This window comes from Halichoerus grypus, chromosome 1 (genome assembly GCF_964656455.1).
Source record: "Halichoerus grypus chromosome 1, mHalGry1.hap1.1, whole genome shotgun sequence".
Taxonomy (NCBI): domain Eukaryota; kingdom Metazoa; phylum Chordata; class Mammalia; order Carnivora; family Phocidae; genus Halichoerus; species Halichoerus grypus.
This window is the reverse complement of record NC_135712.1, coordinates 32,631,999-32,651,897: the sequence shown is the minus strand read 5'-3', so window position 1 is coordinate 32,651,897 and position 19,899 is coordinate 32,631,999. Positions and strand designations below refer to the sequence as shown.

The 19,899-nt window shown below is 37.1% G+C and overlaps 1 protein-coding gene and 1 pseudogene across 5 annotated transcripts in view; one reads left to right on the top strand and one right to left on the bottom strand.

Moving 5' to 3' along the window:
* Positions 1-19,899, top strand: part of ROBO1 (roundabout guidance receptor 1) — a 1,118,917-nt gene that overhangs the window by 257,233 nt on the left and 841,785 nt on the right. The window lies entirely within an intron of this gene.
* LOC118528422 (ubiquinol-cytochrome c reductase complex assembly factor 6 pseudogene) lies at positions 4,245-4,475 on the bottom strand (annotated as a pseudogene).

The window sequence follows — 19,899 nt, the reverse complement described above, 5'->3', positions numbered from 1 at the left end:
TAGATAATTCTCAGTTTTTTTAAATTTTCTTTAGCTTTATTTTAATATGTTGTTATTTATATTCTTCTTTAGTTAAGAAAACAGAGGATCGATTATTTTGTAGTCAGTAAGGGCTAAGATATTCTAAATATAAATCTTTCTGTCCCATAGAAGGTAATAATGCTTATTAGATGACTCATTTTACCCCTTAATTGCCTTGTGTTTTTATTGGCTAACTTTTTAATATCTTCATAATTTTTCTGCAATTTTAAATAGTACTATCCTTAAAACATCTAGGAAGTTATTGTTCTGTTTTTCCTTTTTTGTACCTAAGGAAAATACATATAATGCTCATTTCACCTCAATAAATTTGTCAATTACTAAATTTTGAGAAATGAATCATATATGTTAAAATGAGATGCCCTATACGTGGGCCTCCAAAGTTCATTCAATAGAGTAATGGTAAATTCCTTAAATTGTTTATTTAAGGGCTTAGGAAAGCTATTAAGCCCTTAGGCCAGGTGACACCAGAAGGCTGAGGTGAAGGCTGAGAGTTAAAGCTCTCTTAATAACATAGACTTTGAAACCTGGTATTAGGGAAATGCAGAAGATTAAGGTGTCAACTCAAACCTCAGCTATGCTCTCGGTCTATACCCTTTACTGGTGGGGGGAAATAGGACAAAGGGTCTCCAGGGAACGGAAAGTCAGACTGTGGTTGGCATCCACCCAACGCCAAGTTTGGTACATACTGGTAAAAACATATTTGGGAGCTGTCATCAATATAGGTGTGCCCCTGATGCCCTATCTAAAATGTTTGCTGTGCAACCCAAAAGTAGTTAGTACTTACTTGTGAAATTGCTTTATGAAAAATAAAGAGGTATTTCACTGTCCATTTGCTCATTTAACCTTTTGTCCCATCGAGCAGTATTGGAAAATTAGGCATTTTCCTGGAGAGACAGTCAGACAGTAAAAATGAAGTAATTGCAATACATTATGATAGATATTATAATAAAAGCACTTGGTCTGGGAAAGCAGAAGACACGTGCCTAACACTCTCTGGGGTGTCCGGAAAGGTATTTTCGGAAGAGTAGGAGTTTACCAGGCAAAGAAAACACTGCATATGAAGGCATTTCAAAGATCAAAAATGAGTTGTTAGATGACTTGCTTTTGTACATTAAAGAAGATGTACACTTAATGAACCACAGGGAGTTCAGAACTGTTTGCATATGAGAACCTGATGCACAAAGAACTGTAATAATGTAATAATAAAATTACAAGAATATCTAATGTCTTTTTATTTAAATTCAATTAGCCAACGTATAGTACATCATTATTTTCAGGTGTAGAATTCAGTAATTCATCAGGTGCGTATAACACCCAGTGTTCATCACATCATGTGCCCTCCTTAATGCCCATCACCCAATTATCCCATCTCCCCATCAACCTCCCCTCCAGCAACCCTCAGTTTTTTTCCTGTAGTTAAGAGTCTCTTATGGTTTGTCTCCCACTCTGATGACTTCCCATTCAGTTTTCCCTCCCTTTCCCTATGATCCTCTGCACTGTTTCTTATATTCCACATATGAGTGAAACCATATAATTGTCTTTCTCTGATTGACTTATTTTGCTCAGCATAATACCCTCCAGTTCCATCCATGTCAATGTAAATGGTAAGCATTCATCCTTTCTGATGGCTGAGTAATAGTCCATTGTGTGTGTGTGTATATATATATATATATATATATATATATATATATATATATGCCACATCTTCTTTATCCATTCATCTGTTGATGAACATCTGGACTCTTCCATACTTTGGCCATTGTGGACATTGCTGCTATAAGCATTGGGGTGCAGATGCCCCTTTAGATCACTACATTTGTATATTTGGGGTAAATACCCAGTAGTGCAATTGCTGGGTCATAGAGTAGCTCTATCTTCAACTTCTTGAGGAACCTCCATACTGTTTTCCAGAGTGGCTATACCAGCTCGCATTCCCACCAACAGTGTAGGAGGGTTCTGTGTTCTCCTCTAGGATTTTGATGGATTCCTGTCTCACATTTAGGTCTTTCATCCAGTTTATCTTTGTGTATAGTGTAAGAAAATGGCCCAGTTTCATTCTTCTACATGTGCCTGTCCAGTTTTCTGAACACCATTTGTTGAAGAGACTGTCTTTTTTCCATTGGATATTCTTTCCTGCTTTGTCAAAGATTCTGGATTCTCTATTCTGTTCAATTGATCTATGTGTCTATTTTTGTGCCAGTAGCATACTGTCTTGATGATTACAGCTTTGTAATATAGCTTGAAATCCAGAATTGTGATGCCACCAACTTTGGTATACTTTTTCAACATTCCTCTGTTTATTCGGGGTCTTTTCTGGTTCCATACAATTCTTAGGATTCTTTGTTCCAGCTCTGTGAAAAATGTCAATGATATTTTTATAGGGATTGATTGAATGTGTAGATTGTTCTGGGTAGTATACATTTTAAGAATATTTATTCTTCCAATCCATGAGCATGAAATGTTTTTCCACTTCTTTGTGTCTTCCTTAATTTCTTTCATAGGTGTTCTATAATTTTTATTTTTATTTTTTATTTTTAAAGATTTTATTTATTTATTTATTTGAGAGAGAGAGAGAGAGAGAGAAACAGCATGAAAGGGGAGAGGGTCAGAGAGAGAAGCAGGCTCCCCACTGAGCCGGGAGCCCGATGTGGGACTCGATCCTAGGACTCCGGGACCATGACCTGAGCCGAACGCAGTCGCTTAACCAACTGAGCCACCCAGGAGCCCAGTGTTCTATAATTTTTAGATTACAGATCCTTTACCTCTTTGGTTTAGGTTTCTTCCTGGGCATTTTATGGTTTTTGGTGCAATTGTAAATGGAATCAATTTCTTAATTTCTCTTTCTTCTGTCTCATTATTAGTGTGTAGGAATGCAACTGATTTCTGTGCATTGATTTTATATCCTGCCACATTGCTGAATTCCTGTATGAGTTCTAGCAATTTTAGGGTGGAGTCTTTTGGGCTTTCCACATAAAGTATCATGTCATCTGTGAAGAGTGGGAGCTTAACTTTTTCTTTTCCAATTTAAATGCATTTCATTTCTTTTGGTTGTCTGGTTGCTGAGGCTAGGACTTCTAGTACTCTGTTGAACAACAGTGGTAAGAATGGACATCCCTGTCATGTTCCTGACCTTAGGGGAAATGTTCTCAGTGTTCCCCATTGAGAATGATATTCGCTGGGCTTTTTGTATATGGCTTTTATGATATTAAGTTTTGTTCCCTCTATCCCTACACTGTGAAGAGTTTTAATTGAGAAAAGATACTGTACTTTGTCAATGCTTTTTCTGCATGTATTGAGAGGATCATATGCTACTTGTCCTTTCTTTTATTAATATAGTGTATCACACTGATTGATTTGTGGATATTGAACCACCCTTGGAGCTCAGGAATAAATCCCACTTGGTCATGGTGAATAATCCTTTTAATGTACTGTTGGGTCATATTGGCTAGTATCTTGGTGAGAATTTTGACATCCATGTTCATCAGGGATATTGGTCTATAATTCTTCTTTTTGGTGGGGTCTTTGTTTTGGGATCAAAGTAATGCTGGTCTCATGGAAAGAGTTTGGAAGTTTTCCTTCCATTTTCTATTTTTTGAAACAGCTTCAGAAGAATAGGTATTAGTTCTTCTTTAAATGTTTGGTGGAATTCCCCTGGGAAGCTAATGGGCCCTGGCCTCTTGTTTGTTGGGAGATTTTTGATTACTGCTTCAATTTCCTTGCTGGTTATGGGTCTGTTCAGGTTTTCTATTTTTTCCTGTCTCGTAGTATATGCATCTCTAGAAATGCATCTATTTCTTCCAGATTGCCTAATTTGTTGGCATATAGTTGCTAATAATATGTTCCTTTTTTTTAAAGATTGTATTTATTTATTTGAGAGAGGGAGGGAGAAAGTATCAGAAGGAGAGAGAGAAACAGACTCCCCACAAAGCAGGGAGCCCAATGCAGGGCTCGATCCCAGGACCCCGGGATCATGACCTGAGCCAAAAGCATATGCTTAACCAACTGAGCCACCCAGGCACGCCTCTCTTAAAATTGTTTGTATTTCCTTGGTGTTGGTAGTGATCTCTTCTTTTTCACTCATGATTTTATTAATTTGGGTCCTTTTTCTTTTCTTTTTGATACATCTGGCTAGGGGGTTATCAATCTTTGTTTTTTAACTTAAAAATACATATTTAATACTTATAATATTATTCACAAGAGTTCTTGGCAGATTTAAGTATTTTGAGGTTTCTATTGTTGAGAAATTTGAGGTTCATGTTGTCTCTTTTTCAGTCACAAAAGCTCCGTTTTGAGTTCTCCAGGCTTTGGTGGAATTTCAGGTATTGTCAGGTCCGGCCGGTAGTACCTGTGTACCACTTCATCCCAGTGCACATGGTCAGGAGGCTGGCAGCGAACATTTTCAGGTAGGTGGCCCAGGACATACCAGTGGGCATGGTCGGGGGGCTGCACAGGGAGGAAAGGCAGGCAGTGTTAGAAGGCTTCCAGATCAGGACGAAACCGTGCCAGGAAACAGGCCACACAGTAGTGGTGGGACGGGGTCAGGACCCCAGGTTGTCTCCTACCCCACACCCCGTGGGCTCATTTAGGACGAGGGCACCAAGAGGCCCAACGCCCCTTCCATGCCCACAAGCAGCCTTTAGCCTTCACTCTCAATTTCTTTAATTCTTTCAAAGAAGCAGCGTCTGGTTTTGTTGATCTGTTCTACTGTTATTTTGGTTTCTATTTCATTGATTTCTGCTCTAATCTTTATTAATTCTCTTCTCCTGCTGGGTTTAAGCTTTATTTGCTGTTCTTTCTCCAGCTCCTTTAGGTGTAAGGTTAGCTTGTGTCTTTGAGACTTTTCTAGTTTCTTGAGAAAGGCTTGTATTGCTAAGTACTTCCCTCTTAGGACTGCCTTTGCTTCATCTCAAAGGTTTTGAACAATTGTGTTTTCATTTTCATTTGTTTCCATGAAATTTTTATTTCTCTTTAATTTCCTGGTTGGCCCATTCATTCTTTAGTAGGATGCTCTTTAACCTCCACATATTTGAGTTTCTTCCAAATTTCCTCTTGTGACTGAGTTCAAGTTTCAAAGCACAGCGGTCTGAAAATATATAGGGAATAATCCCAATCTTTTGGTACCAGTTGAGACCTGATTTGTGACCCAATATGTGATCTATTCTGGAGAATATTCCATGTGCATTCCAGAAGAATGTGTATTTTGTTGCTTTAGGATGAAATGCTTTGTATGTATCTGTGAAGTCCATCTGGTCCCAGTGTGTCATTCAAAGTCTTTGTTTCCTTGTTGATATTCTTCTTAGATGATCTGTCCATTGAAGTGAGTGGGGTGTTAAAGTCCCTTATTATTATTGTATTATTGTCAATGTGTTTCTTTAATTTTGTTATTAATTGGTGTATATAATTGGCTACTCCCAAGTTGGGAGCATAAATATTTATAATTGTTAGATATTCTTGTTGGATAGGCCCTTTAAGTATTATATAGTGTCCCCCTTCATCCCTTACTACAGTCCTTGGTTTAAAATCTAATTTGTCTAATACGAGGATTGCTATCCCAGCTTTCTTTTGATGTCCATTAGCATGATAAATGGTTCTCCACTCCCTCACTTTCAGTCTGAAGGTGACTTTGGGTTTAAAATTAGTCTCTTGTAGACAGTGTATCAGTGGGTCCTGCTTTTTTATCCAATCTGATACCCTGTGCCTTTTGATTAGAGCATTTATTAAGTATTGAAAGATAAATTTAGTGCCATTGTATTACCTGTAAAATTACTGTTTCTGTGTAATGTCTCTGTTTCTTTCTGGTCTGTTACTTTTGAGCTCTGTCTTCGCTCACAGGATCCCCTTTAATATTCCTTATAGGGCTGGTTTAGTGATCAAAAATTCTTTTAGTTTCTGTTTGTTCTGGAGGCCCTTTATCTCTCCTTCCATTCTTAATGACAGCCTTGCTAGATAAAGTATTCTCGGCTGCATGTTTTTCTCATTTAGCACCCTGAATATATCATGCTAGTCCTTTCTGGCCTGCCAAGTCTCTGTGGATAGGTCTGCTGCCAGTCTAATGTTCCTACCCTTGTAGGTGAAGGAACTTTTGTCTTGAGCTGCTTTCAGGATCTTCTCTTTATCTCTGAGATTTGCAAGCTTCACTGTTATATGTAGGGGTGTTGACGTATTTTTTTTTCATTTGAGGGGCATTCCCTGTGCCTCCTGGACTTGAATGCCTATTTCCTTCCCCAGATTAGGGAAGCTCTCAGTTATAATTTGCTCAAAAATACCTTCTGCCCCCCCTTTCCTCTCTCTCTGGAACCCCAATAATTCTAATATTGTTTCGCTTTATGGTATCCCTGATCTCTCGAATCCTCCCCTCATGGTCCAGGAATTGTTTTTTTCTCTTTTTTGTTCAGTTTCTTTGTTCTTCATAATTTTATCTTCTATATCATTCATTCTTTCTTCTGCTTCATTTATCCTAGCAGTAAGAGCCTCCATTTTTTTTATTGCATCTCAGCAATCCCCCTTTAGATTTCAACCTTATTAGATCTTAGTTCTTTTATTTCTCTAGAAAGGGATTCTCTAGTGTCTTCTATGCTTTTTTCAAGCCCAGCTAGGGTATCTTTATAATTGTTCTGAATTCTAGCTCTGACATTTTACCAATATCCATATTTATTAATTCTCTGGCAGTGAGTATTGCCTCTTGTTCTTTTTTCTGGGAACTTTTCCTTCTGGTCATTTTGTTCAGAGAAGAATAGATGAATGAGAGAACAAAAAAGAAATGAAAAATAAAAAATAAAAATACCAACTACGACTCCAGAGAAATATACAGTAGGCAAATCAGAAGAGATCAGAAACCAAAGGGAGAAAAAGGGGGGGGAATACAATTAAACAGACAGAACAGGGTGATACACCTGGTCCCTTGGGTGTATTTTGGTCTATTTGTTAGAAGATACTTGATCCCAAAATTTTAAAGAAAGAAAAACTTATATATATATAGAAAAATAAAATTGAATACAGTTAAAGGAGGACAAAAATGAAGACTATATCTATAAAATGTAAATATAAAAATGGAAATTAAAAAAAGACCTAAAAAGAAAGAGTTGCTAAAATAAGAAGCTAGTTGGAAAGGGATAAAAGAAAAAGAAAATTTTAAACTGACAGACTAAAGAATCATGAGAAAAAACCACAAATTCTATATACTATTTTCCCCTAGTGCAGGCATTTTTCAGTTCTGTATGATCCATAAACTTGGTATTAGCCTGATGTTCCAACTGGTCTTCTGGGGGAGGGGCCTGTTGCACTGATTCGCAGGTGTCTTTACCTGGGCAGAGTTGCACCACCCAGCAGGGGACCTTGCTCAATGTAAGTGGCTCCAGATGGTTCTATTAGGCTTTTGTTCCCTGAAGGCTTTTCTCTCTGTTTTAGAGAATGAAAAAAAAAATAAAAATGGCGGTGCCCTGATCTCCAGCCCTATAGCTGAATGATAGGGCCCCCATTGTTCAGTGCACCTTCATGGGAAAGCAGTCAGTCACTTTTGTGTGTGCCAAACTCCGAAGACCCTGCAGTGCACATCTTCACTGATCCTCCCAGGGGAGGGAGGGGGGTCTCACCACAACCCTGCTGTTTTCTGGGTCCCTGCTCCAGGAGTGGTTGACCAAACTGCACGCATCTGCACCACTCCTCCCAGGGGAAGGAGCAGGGTCTGGCAGTGGTTTTGCTCCTTCCTGGGCCCTTGCTTGGAGATTGATCCCCCAGTTGTGCTGTGTGGTTCACGGTTTATGGCAACACCAAGCTGAGAGGCCACTCCACGGCTCGCCAATTGCAACCAGCTTCCCTGCTCCAGTGCTTGGGAACTCTGGTGGCTCAGGCACCCCCGTTCTTTCTGTGACCCCAGGGATCCTGAGACCACACTGTCCCACCTAGTATTCTGCCCCACTTCACCACCTGAGCGCCTTTCAGGCAGGGACGTCGCTCCCTGGAGCAGACTTCTAATAGTTCCAATTTTGCACCTCAATGCTATATCACTTTCCAGCAGCTGGCTTCCAGAGGCTGCCTCCCCACCTCAGTTCATCTTCTAATATATTCCCTCAGATTCACTTCTCTGCACCTCCTACCTTGCAAAAAGTGATCGATTTTCTATTTGTGGAATTGCAGTAATTCTCTTAGATCTCAGGTTGAATTCACAGGTGTTCAGAATGATTAGATAGCTATCTAGCTGAATTCAAGGGACCAGATGAAACGAGGGTCCCCTACTCTTCTGCCATCTCTTCTGTTTTTAAAGATTTATTTATTTATTTATTTATTTATTTATTTATTTGAGAGAAAGAGCAAAAAAGAGAGTTGGGGTGGGGGAGAGAATACTTGAGTAGACTCCCTGCTGAGTGCAGAGTCCAACACTGGGGTCGATCTGATCCCAGGACCCTGAGACCATGACCTGAGCTGAAACCAAGAGTCAGACGTTTAATCGCCCGAGCCACCCAGGGACCCCCGGGAATAATATTTTTTTTAAGAACACAGCTATGGAGCATCAACACTGGAATTCAAGCCCAGGCTGTGTGGTTCCAGAATCTATCCTCTACATGACATTGTGGAGGTGGGGAAATCAAAGTGGGAAAGAACTTTGCTAAGAAGTTTTCCTTCTATTCTGTAGATAATAGGAAACCACTGAAGTCTGGCAACAATGTGGGTGTGGTATATGAGAAAAAGGTTTTAAGGTTGACTTCCAAGCTCCTGTCTTCAAAGGCTGAGTTTCAGGCAACACCTTACTAGATATAGCATAAAGAGTAGTAGGGCTAAGCATTAAAGAAAAGGAAATGCACTACATTTGGAGCATGTTAATTGCCAATGTGCGTCTGCAGTTTACATTTTTTAGCAGTTTGACACTGGATAAAATATGAGACCTCTCTGTTCCACATTTTCTGCATCTGTAAAATGGGGATGAGGTTGTTATAAAGGCTAAATGTATTAATAATCTGTGCTAAAAATAGCATCTGATTCGTAGTATCTATTATCTGTGCTGATTAAACAAATAAATTGCATATATAAACCTTAAACTGTGTTGGAATAGACCAGAAGTAAATACTAAGTTGTGTATTCAGTTAAGGCCACTTTCTAACTTGAATTGAAAATATTTTAACCTTTATCAATATAGGAAGTAGTTGTGGTTTTCATGTTTAATCTTCTGTAATGGTGCTATTAATTATTCTAATATTTTCAATAGATGTGATCATGTTTATTAATTTAAAATTACAGTAAATATCACTAACTTAGATCAGAGGAAAACTGGATCAAATTATATACATTATTTTTAATGTATTTATTAATGCATTAAATTAACTAATTAATGCTTTTGAATTAAAGTGTACTTTTAATACCAATTTTACTGACAAAGGGATTACTATATTATTTGATTTTATCCAAAATACTCACTCAAACAGCCTCTTTTTTCAACAAACACTGATTTGGTGTCTACTGACTAGCAGTCACCCAGCTCAACACTGTGTATAGTGCTGACAAGACAATGTCTCCTTACCCAGAGTTCAGAATCTAGTATAAGAGCAAGGATGGTCAGTGCAGGGACAGCAGCATCCAGATATTGTGACTTGTCACAGTATATACAAAGACCAACCCATCGATGGTCTTCAAATATAGTAGAGCACGTAAGTAAAATATTACATGCGTTTTAAGGCTTTTTGAATTCTCATTAGAAAGCACCAAATTATTGCCTCTAAATTATAAAAGCATTCTTTCTAAATCCCAGCTTATTACAATTTTGTTATATTATCATGTATATGTCTGAAATTTTTGTATGTGCCATCTATTGAAAAATTAAACTTTATTATAGTGAACACATAACCAGCAGAGCAACTTAAAATCCACAAGAATAAATGAAATCTTCTCTCCAAAAACACTAAGTTGTAAATACAGCAGAATCAAAGCTGTGAATTTTTCTTCAGGGTTCAGGCTTCACAGAGGTGATGATATCTGTAAGTTTTCTTGAGCCATGAGTAGAATTTTATCAGTCAGAGAAGACAGAAATGAATAGCCCAGCATTTCATCACCACTTTAATGTATATCACCCCACTTCACAAATAAGGACTTTGAGTACAAAAAGACTTGTGACAGTCACCATGCTTCTCTGAGGCAAAGTAAACATGCAGCCCCGGTCAGCTGATCAAAATCAGTAATGTTTTACCATCAGAAAACTCCATCCTTTCATGCAGTGACCTCCTGTAACAAATGGGATGTTATTTATTATTGTTTATGTCTTTGAAAGCAGTAGATTGGTCTCCTGACACCTAGACACTTTGTCCCTCAAAGCTTGATCTTTAGCCAGAACCACCCTTCTCCTGAGGTATCTTCCTGATAGCTGTGTGTCTGGCTGAGAAAGCAGTCCTTCTGGTTACCACGATTGCTTCTACCTAAACAGATCCCACATCTGGAATTCCCAACCTGCTTTTCCCTTTGACATCCAACCCTGATCCATAATTGCCCACTTTGTATTTTCATCTGAATGTAGAGTCATTTCTTCAGAGGTACCATATCAAAAACTGAACTTTTTAGCTTTTATTTTTCCAAAGCAAGCCTCTCTGAATCTCCTGTCTCTTACCAGCTCAGTGGAACTGGGATTATTAATCTCTAACACTTGTTTTTCACTCCTCCTTTTTCTTTGCTCTTTATCATGAGAGAACTATCCATCTTCCATTTTTCATTTCATCCCAGCCATCTGCCCTTTGTTGCCGCACCTCTGGATGGAGTCTATATCATTCACACAAGTAGTTACGTTAAATAGGACAAAAACTACACTGTGGCAAAAACAAACAAACAAAAAAACACAAAAAATACATGGGTTCCAACAAGAGAAAAGCCCATGTATTCCACGTGAAGCAGCCCTGTTCCGTGGGCAGAGCAGTGTGGGAAGGTTGCTCCGTTCTACAAGAACTCTCTAGCAACCATGTGATTTACTTCCACTGCGCGCTCACTCCATCATCCCATGGAGTGTTGTTAGTGACTGAAGGATACTGATATGAGCTGACTTAGTCATGTTTCATCCCAGCTTATGGGAAGCAGGCAAAAGAGATGTGAAGATTGAAGCAAGAAATACTGAAGTTGCATACATAACTTCAGACCACATTTCTTTGGCAAGGCAGTCACTTGGCCTTCCCAGCTGCAAGAGAAGCTGGGAAGTCAGCTGAGAAGCTGAGTGACACAGTGAAAATAATTATTGTGGAAGAAGGGGAAGATGGATTTGCGGGTCCAGTTAACCATTTGTCCTACTAGTCAAACACCGTTGCCCAAATATACCATGAACATTGTTTTCCTTATTTATTATGAGGTTTCAAGATCAAACCCAATTCCACTTCCTTTTCTGGGTATTACAAACCTTGGCAGCTCTGTTTTTTAACATTTGCTTTCCCATTCATTTTGCATCTATTTTATAATGTCCTGTAAGCCTCTGTAAAGCTCTTTATAAATCATCCTTGTTATTTACATGCATTCTCAAACAAATTTTAAATTTCCGGAAACAGGGAGTACATTTTATACTTCTTTGCATAGGCAGGGTCTACTGGTCTATTGTCCAAAATAAGCAATAAAATTATACACAAAAGCTTAGTTTTGTGCATAATACTGACAGAATCAATATTTTCTAGCAGTTTTCTTATAATGTACACAAGAAGTTAATAAAATATGTATTTGGATGAATAAATATGTGAATGATTAGATGAATATGAACTTGGTCCAACTTCTTTCCCAAATATTCATAAGTCAAGATTTAAATGAACCTTGAGTACAAAAAATCTGATTTTTTTAGGTAATAGTAGGAAGAATACAGAATGTGTGCTTTCTTTGTAAAATTCATAGGAAAAACCACATTTCTCAATTTATTTTCTCTTCCTGTAAATCTGAGGGCACACATAGTCCTTACCATTTAGTATAAGTAAAAGAACAGGTCTGGATTTCCATGAGATTAAAAAAAGAAAAGGCATTACATCATTTCTTTGTTTTAAGTTTGTTACAAAAAAATCAAAATTAGTTCTGAACTATGTCCAACAACTGCAAAAATTGAAAGCAAGCCAAAGTGGAGAAGTGATAAGGCTGTAAAGGAGGAATGACCAGGGGATGAAATATCAGAGATCAATAAAAATCAAAGTAGGAACTAAAAATGTACGTACTTTTCAGTAACATAGAGTGGCCAATTCAAGAAAGACTTGACCATTAGATTTGGTATTAAGGAGGGCACGTGGTGTGATGAGCACTAGGTGTTATACGCAACTAATGAATCATTGAACACTACATCAAAAACTAATGATGCACTATAAGTTGGCTAACTGAACTTAATTAAAAAAAAGATTTGGCAAACATTTGATTGTAATAAAGATTCCTATGTTAGTGGCTTGAACTAGTTGATAGAAAAGGAAAGGAGGGGGGTTCCTGGATGGCTCAGGTGGTTAAGCATCTGACTTCAGCTCAGGCCATGATCTCAGGGTTCTGGGATCAAGTTTCTCCCCATCAGCTGCCCCCCCATCTCTGTTGCCCACCCACCTCGGGCTCCCCGCTGAGCAGGGAGCCTGCTTGTCCCTCTCCCTCTACCCATCCCCCGCTCATGCTTTTCTTTCTTTCTCTCTCAAATAAATAAAATAAAATCTTTTTTAAAAAAAAGAAAGAAAAGGAGAGGTGCCTGGGTGGCTCAGTCAGTTAAGACTCCGACTCTTGATTTTTCAGCTCAGGTCATGATCTCAGGGTGGTGAGATTGAGCCCTGCATCAGGCTCCAGGCTTAGCATGAAGTCTGATTGAGATTCTCTCCCTCTCCCTCCGCCCCTCCCCACCACCCCTGTGCACACCCACACTCTCTCTCTCTCAAAAAAACAAAAACAAAAAAAGAAAAGGAAAGAAATGCAATATTAGTCTACTTCTTCCTTTTTGAAATGAGTTTATGTTTCAATAATGTAAATAATGGCCATATGAATGTGCACCTAGGCTACTCAACTGATAAAATGTTAATACCTGGTTTTTGTTTTTTATTTAAAAATCTTTTTTCTAGGTAGCTGTGTGTAAGAATTAAAGACCCCAGTACTATCAATATAGAACTCGCATTGTTTACAGAAAGTAGGTAAAATTGTGTTGGATAAAACTGAACTGAGCTCCATTCTACAATGTTTTTCTTTTTCTTTTGTGGAACAAAGGAAGTGAGTTCACTTTAAGTATGAATTCCTAAGTCTTTTACAATTTCTGTTCATACTCTCCTTGGCATTTTCGTTGGGAGGCAGTCGATTTCTTCTATAGATGGATTTCATTATTCAGACTTCACCATCAGTAGAGTACATTATAAATTATGCAGAATGTGATAATTAGTAGCAAGCAAGAATACAAATAAAACTGCATAACCAATAAAAGGCCATAAAACCTGGCAAGTAAAATTAGTTACTGTGTGTTAAAATAGGAAATGTATGGAGGAAAAAAAAATTGATCTCACATGTCCTCTCTGTGCTGGAGACTAATTGCTATATTACGCATAGTTCTGGAAACGCATGTATATAGTCTATTAGAAATAAAATAAAATCATATGTAATGCGGTGATTTAGAATGATCTAAGAACAAAAAAACCATGGTCCCATGAAGGTAAATGGTTCTTTTGTTAAAGTAAAGCTGATAATATCCTTCCCCCACCATACTAAACCAAGCACCAATTTTTTTAAATGTGCATCAATTTTCACAGTAAGCTTTTGCAGTTTTAAGTTTTGAAAATGACATTGAGAATCTTAATAACTTACATTTGTTTAACAAATAACACATGCATGCATACATACACAAAAACTGCTTTGTATATTTCCTGGAAATCTCCAGTTAGTGAAATGACATATCAGCAATATTGAACAAATGATAATCCCAGTGTGTACAATAAGATGCATTAAATGAGCTGAAAAAATTTACCTAGCCCACCCCACAGAGCTTCACTATAATCAAGGGGGAAAGTGCATATGAATTGTGCCCATCTAAAAAGAAAAAGATCTTTAGGGCCATATTGATTTCATTGAATGCCCTATAGATACACTTGAGGAATTGTAATGTAAAGGTTAAGGCAAGGGCTAGAATTCATTTGAATAATATATTCTAATATATTCTATAAGACTCAGTTTACTGCATCAAAGCATCAAGATGTGTATATAAAGTATGCCAATTACAAAAGTGCCATAGTGCTTTGGAAAGGATGACTGTCTTATAAATAATTGTTTTGTTTCTTAATAAATGACTGTTTGGCAGCCCAACAATAAAATCAGCTTTCAAATTGTTTTCAAAAAAACAATTTCAGCTAAAATTAGACTTTGCTGATTATGGAAACAAATTGGAATTTGTGCACAAAAAGCCTTTTGGGTACATTGTATTGTGAATGTTTTTATATTCATTTTTCCTTTATCATCAGAGTTTGCTTAGATTTCAATGTCAAAGGAGTCAAAATGCCTAATATAAATGCAAATTTTTTATTGGGCTTTTAATAGAAAAACCAGGAAATGCGAACCTCAGTGTTTAGGTGGCCTGAATAGGTAAAGGCACATTGAACTGAATAAAGCATGATAACATTATGAAGTGTCTTATACTACTTATGCTTAGGGTCTAAAATAACCCTAAGATGCCTGATGAAAGATTTCATTCCAGAGGACCAACCATCAGTTCAATTGATACAATAATGTATTTGATTAATTTTTAAGGAACAACAATTCCATTTAACTGAATTAATGGGAACTAATCAGTGAGTCATTTGGAGTATGATTAAAATATGAAGGTTATTTTGATACTGTAGATTTCTTATATTCATTACCCATCATGGTGAGGTAACTATCCTCACCTCCTTACATAACTTGACAGATATGTAAATTCTACAAGAGTGGCTTCCAGACACCAGCTTTGGCCCATTTTCCTTTGTATTGTTCCTGTTCTAGATTATACTTACGAGTGCAATTTATTTTCTATCATCATTAATTTCTTGATTTGTACAGTAATTGTTGACTAAGTTCCACTTCCAGGCAAGGCTAGAAAGGGAATAAGATAGATTATGTGGTTAAACATGGTGTGATTGCCTAAGATTCTTTCTGATATTCTTCTAGAGTACTTTATATTTTTTCCACCTTAGTACCCAATATTATGCCTTTTTGTTTTTGTTGTTGTTATTTCTTTGTAGCTCCTCCTACATTTTAAGTGCATTAGTAATAGGGACCAAGTTGGATTGGTTTCTCTATTGCATACCAAGTGGTTAAAAATCTCAAATATGTGTGATGGAAAAACAGTCGTGCATGGATGCAGGGATCAGGGGAAGGCTGTGAGAAAACACTAAGCAAAGCTTCCTGGGAGCTCAAAGAGGGGGTGATAAGCTCCGCCTGGCAGGAAGGGGAGAGCAATGAGGAAGGCTTCACAAAGACAGGTAGTATTTGAAATGGTTGGAAGGTGAGATGGACATAGAATGAATTAAAAATAGTAAAACAAAAGAATAGAAACTTGAAGTGTACATTACATTCTGAGAAAGTTAAATAATCCTACTGAGGAGCTGAGGGTTTCTGAGAATTGAGTAACAGATGGGATTGGAGAGGTAGTTTGCTCACAACTGATGTGTGAGGAACCGGGGGTGAAGGTGGTTCAAACCACATCTGCTGAAATAGCACAGGTATGTCGTTGTTCAGTAACTGTCTTCTGTTGACAAGCTTAACATATATGTCTGGTTTCTCTTTGCTCTACGCTCACTCAGTTCCAAGTTGGCTAAGTTATATTTGCTGGCCCTCAATTATTGAAGAATACTTTCCACCTAGAATCAAGTGCACCTTTACCAGAGTTTGTGCCCATAGGAACATCGAGACATTCCCCTAATACTCCAACTTGATTATTCAGTACTACGCCTTTCTTAATCAAGATTCTAGCTTCAAGTCTTCGGTTGTTTTCTTTCATAGATCCTAGGGCTTTTGGAACTGTATTTGGTGCTTTCGTTTGCTTTTACTTTGTGATTACAGTATACCGGATTATAGCATACTTATTACATATATTCTCTATAACATAAGAAGTAAGGCTATAATATATACAAAATGAAGGAAGAGAAACACTCATTAATGTTTTAACAATGTAGATTTAATTAGGTTAAGATATATCTGCATGTAGCTTGATATATTAATATAGACTGATTATTGAACTTATCAATTAATTAGTTAATATTAAATTGGTACATAGGCCTTTGGACAAGAATATGCCAGATAATTCTAAAACAGTAAGAAAACAATCCAAGGATCTTAAACTGGTAAATGTGCCACTATGTCTCTTAGAGCATAGCAGTGATGCAATGCACCTAGACTTGATCCTTTAAGGAATGCCTGTTTAAAGCATTGTTATTTAGGGCGCCTGGGTGGCTCAGTTGGTTAAGCGACTGCCTTCGGCTCAGGTCATGATCCTGGAGTCCCGGGATCGAATCCCGCATCAGGCTCCCTGTCAACAGGGAGTCTGCTTCTCCCTCTGACCCTCCCCCCTCTCATGTGCTCTCTCTCTCTCAAATAAATAAAATCTTTAAAAAAAAATAAAGCATTGTTATTTAGATCAAAATATTCTATAGTTCATTTACCTATAAAACTTCAAATTCAAAATGAAAAAAAAAAACAAATCATGTATTGAACAACCTATCTTCTCACATACCAACTTGGTAAGCTAGAATATGTTCATCCTTGTAATCTTTACCCTTTATTGAGTTTTGGCTTTATTTTGTTTTCAGTTCTCTAGGGGAAATGTTTTCTAAAATCATGCTCTTGCATATCACAAACCATGTCTTACCTGCATCTAATATAGAAGAAAACACAATGTTCCAGGACTTACTGCTTACCCTTCATAAATCATCATTGTACCTAAGTTTATTATTTCAAAAATGAGAGATTTACAAGCTTGTTTGTTGGTGGGCATTTTCCAAATAAAAAAGTACATTCACAGGTTGAGTTGAGCTGTTAGAAGCTTTGAAGCTCATTGTAAGCTACTCAAAGAGTTTTACCTGGGATTTGCTGATCTCCAAGAAGTCACTGAATTCTCAGGGAATTTGTGAATTTGAATAGGAAACATGAGACATCTCTTTTTTTCCTACTTACTTTTATTGAAATATTGCATTTTCCCAATTATGAATGTACAATAAGTCATAGTAATATTAGTGATACCAGTGACTTTGCCACCAGTAAAAATCACTTGCTATTTTTCATCCATTATAATTGCTTTAGAGGTTTCAAAATATTGTTTATACTCCTAATTACTTCAAAACTATGGTAACTTGATGTTCTCTCACTGGATCATATTACATAATGTAAAGCACATTAATTACCATATCACAGATTCTTAAAAATATTTTCATTAGAAAATTTCAGTATCACTTTAATCCTATATTTTTTATTTTATGCATTAAATATAATCCGAGAAGAGGATCTATAGGCTTCACTAATCTTCCAAAGCGATTGTTGGTTCCAAAGACATATAAGAACCCTCTATTAAAGGAGCAGGACCTCTAGTAAACCCTAATTGTGGGGTTTTTAAACCCTTAACAACCTACTGCTATGTCGTACTAGAGAGTTTACAAAATCTGTTCATGTACATTGTATGTCTTTGTTCTTAAAATTTTTTGATAGGACTCGTGGAAAGGGCCACAAGAACGATGCACATCTGGTACATTCAATAAAGAAGGACATTTTCTGTAGAGAATTTAAAAGCAATAATAAAACCTACTGAAAGTCCTGTTTTCTATTATCATCATAGCTTGACAATTTACAACAATATGGTAATAAATTATTCTAAAATACTCTCCTTTCAAAAATGTTTTTTGTGCTAAGTTCTAATCAATTTGTGTGATTATTGTTGCTTCTGTTATTGTCTGTAGTTTAGTGCAAAACTGTGGCATGTCCTTTATTACAAGTTATTTTAATTTCAAATATTATTAAATATATGTGAGAGATAAAAATAATATATGTGAGAGGTATATAATATACATGAGAGGTAAAACCTTGTTTATGTTATCCTTGAATAAACATATTGAACATGGAAATTAATACAAAATAACTCTAGTGACAGAGTCAGAACCCCAAAACACACTGCATGCAGATTGGGCTGTATGTGTTCACTCCAAGATACAGAATCTAATAGTCAAGAAATGTGCAAGCTCACTTTGGGCACAGTTCATGATTCTGACCCTTAGGATCCTAAACATTCCTGCATTTACAAGTTGATTTGATACAAACAACTGCAGCTTAGTGGGGGTAAAGATGGAAAAAGAATTTGAGTTACTTCAATTCTGTCATTCCCTTGGAGTATTTATTCACTTCATGATTATTCCTGACAGTAATTTTGTCGTATAGAGAAGCGAAGAGTCAAAAATAATCTGCTTTGGGCATCAGCTATGCTCTACCCCACCCTGGCTGACACAGTTTCTGTAGTTATCATTACTCCCCAATTTTACCAGATGGTGAGAACTTGTCCAAAATCACGGAGTGATTCAAGAGCAGAACTTCGCAACAATCAAGTCTTCTGATTTCCTAGATCAGTGCTTTGTCTTCACTCAAGATGTTAATACATCTGTTATGGGAAAAGAGTTTTGTGGTTCGATGAGGAAGATTCTTGGTTAAACAAAGTCCTTTGCTATAGGATTTAAGGAGTCTTTTAGCATTATTATGCAATCTAAATCCACAGGTGGTTAGTCTTTCACAAGAGGTTTTTTTTTTTTTATCACAGATTGTTTTGTTTTCCAAGAAATATTTTGTAAATGTAGTTTAGCATCAAGCATAAAACAAACAAACAAAGTAGTTGAAAAACTTCATGTGCTACTCCTTAAAGTAAGGCACTGGGTTTGGAGAGAGTTTACTGGATAAAACTAACATTAATTGAGCACTTTCTATGTAATCCATTAAGAACTTAGAGTTTGTGTTTTCATTTATCTTCACCTGACCATCTGAGATTGATACTAATAATATTTTCATTTGAGAAATGAGGGAACCAAGAGATATCAAAGTGAAAGGTCTGTCAGAGAAATATAAAAGTTTAAACATTATCGGCACCTTTATAAATGCCCTGCTTCTATTCCCACTCCACAATACCCTCCCCTAATCTTGCTAATTCCTATTTTTCCTTTAGATCTCAGTTTAAAAGTTACTTTTTCAAGGAAGCCTTCTCTAACCCCTGGACTAGATAGACTAAGTGACCCTCCACCACTAATCCTGATCATTATATTTACTTGTTTAATGGTGTCTTCTGAGATAGACTGTAAACTCTGTTTGAGCAGGAAATGTCTTACATCTATATTTCTTGTGGTAACTAAAAGCCAGGAACAAATAGTAATTTACTCTATAAATAGTAATTTAATTAATTACTCTATAAATAGTAATTTAATTAAAGTCAACTAATTTGTTTTTCAAGTTTACTGAAAATTAGAGTTTGGGAGTGAGAAATAACAAGGTTGTATTTTAGTTTTCCTCTCCTCCTTTGGTTAAGGACCTCACCAACTCCTCTAGTTTGAAAGGTCTTAAAAATTAGATTCCTGTCAGGGACACCTGAGTGGTGCAGTTGGTTAAGCTTCCGACTCTTGGTTTCGGATCAAGTTGTGATCCCACGTCCTGATCCCAGGGTCATGAAATAGAGCACCGGGTTGGGTCTGCCCTCTGCACACGCAGAGTCTGCTTGGGGCTCTCTTTCCCTCTCCCCCTGCCCTTCCTCTCTGCCCTCGCTCGTTCTCTCTCAAATAAATAAATCTTTAAAAAAAAAAATTAGACTCCTCTCACCAATACACAAGGCCCTTCATTCTAGTTTGATTACTACTTACAGTATGTCTATATATGTGTCCCAGTAGAGAGCAGGTGATTTCCAGTTAGAAAAATAAT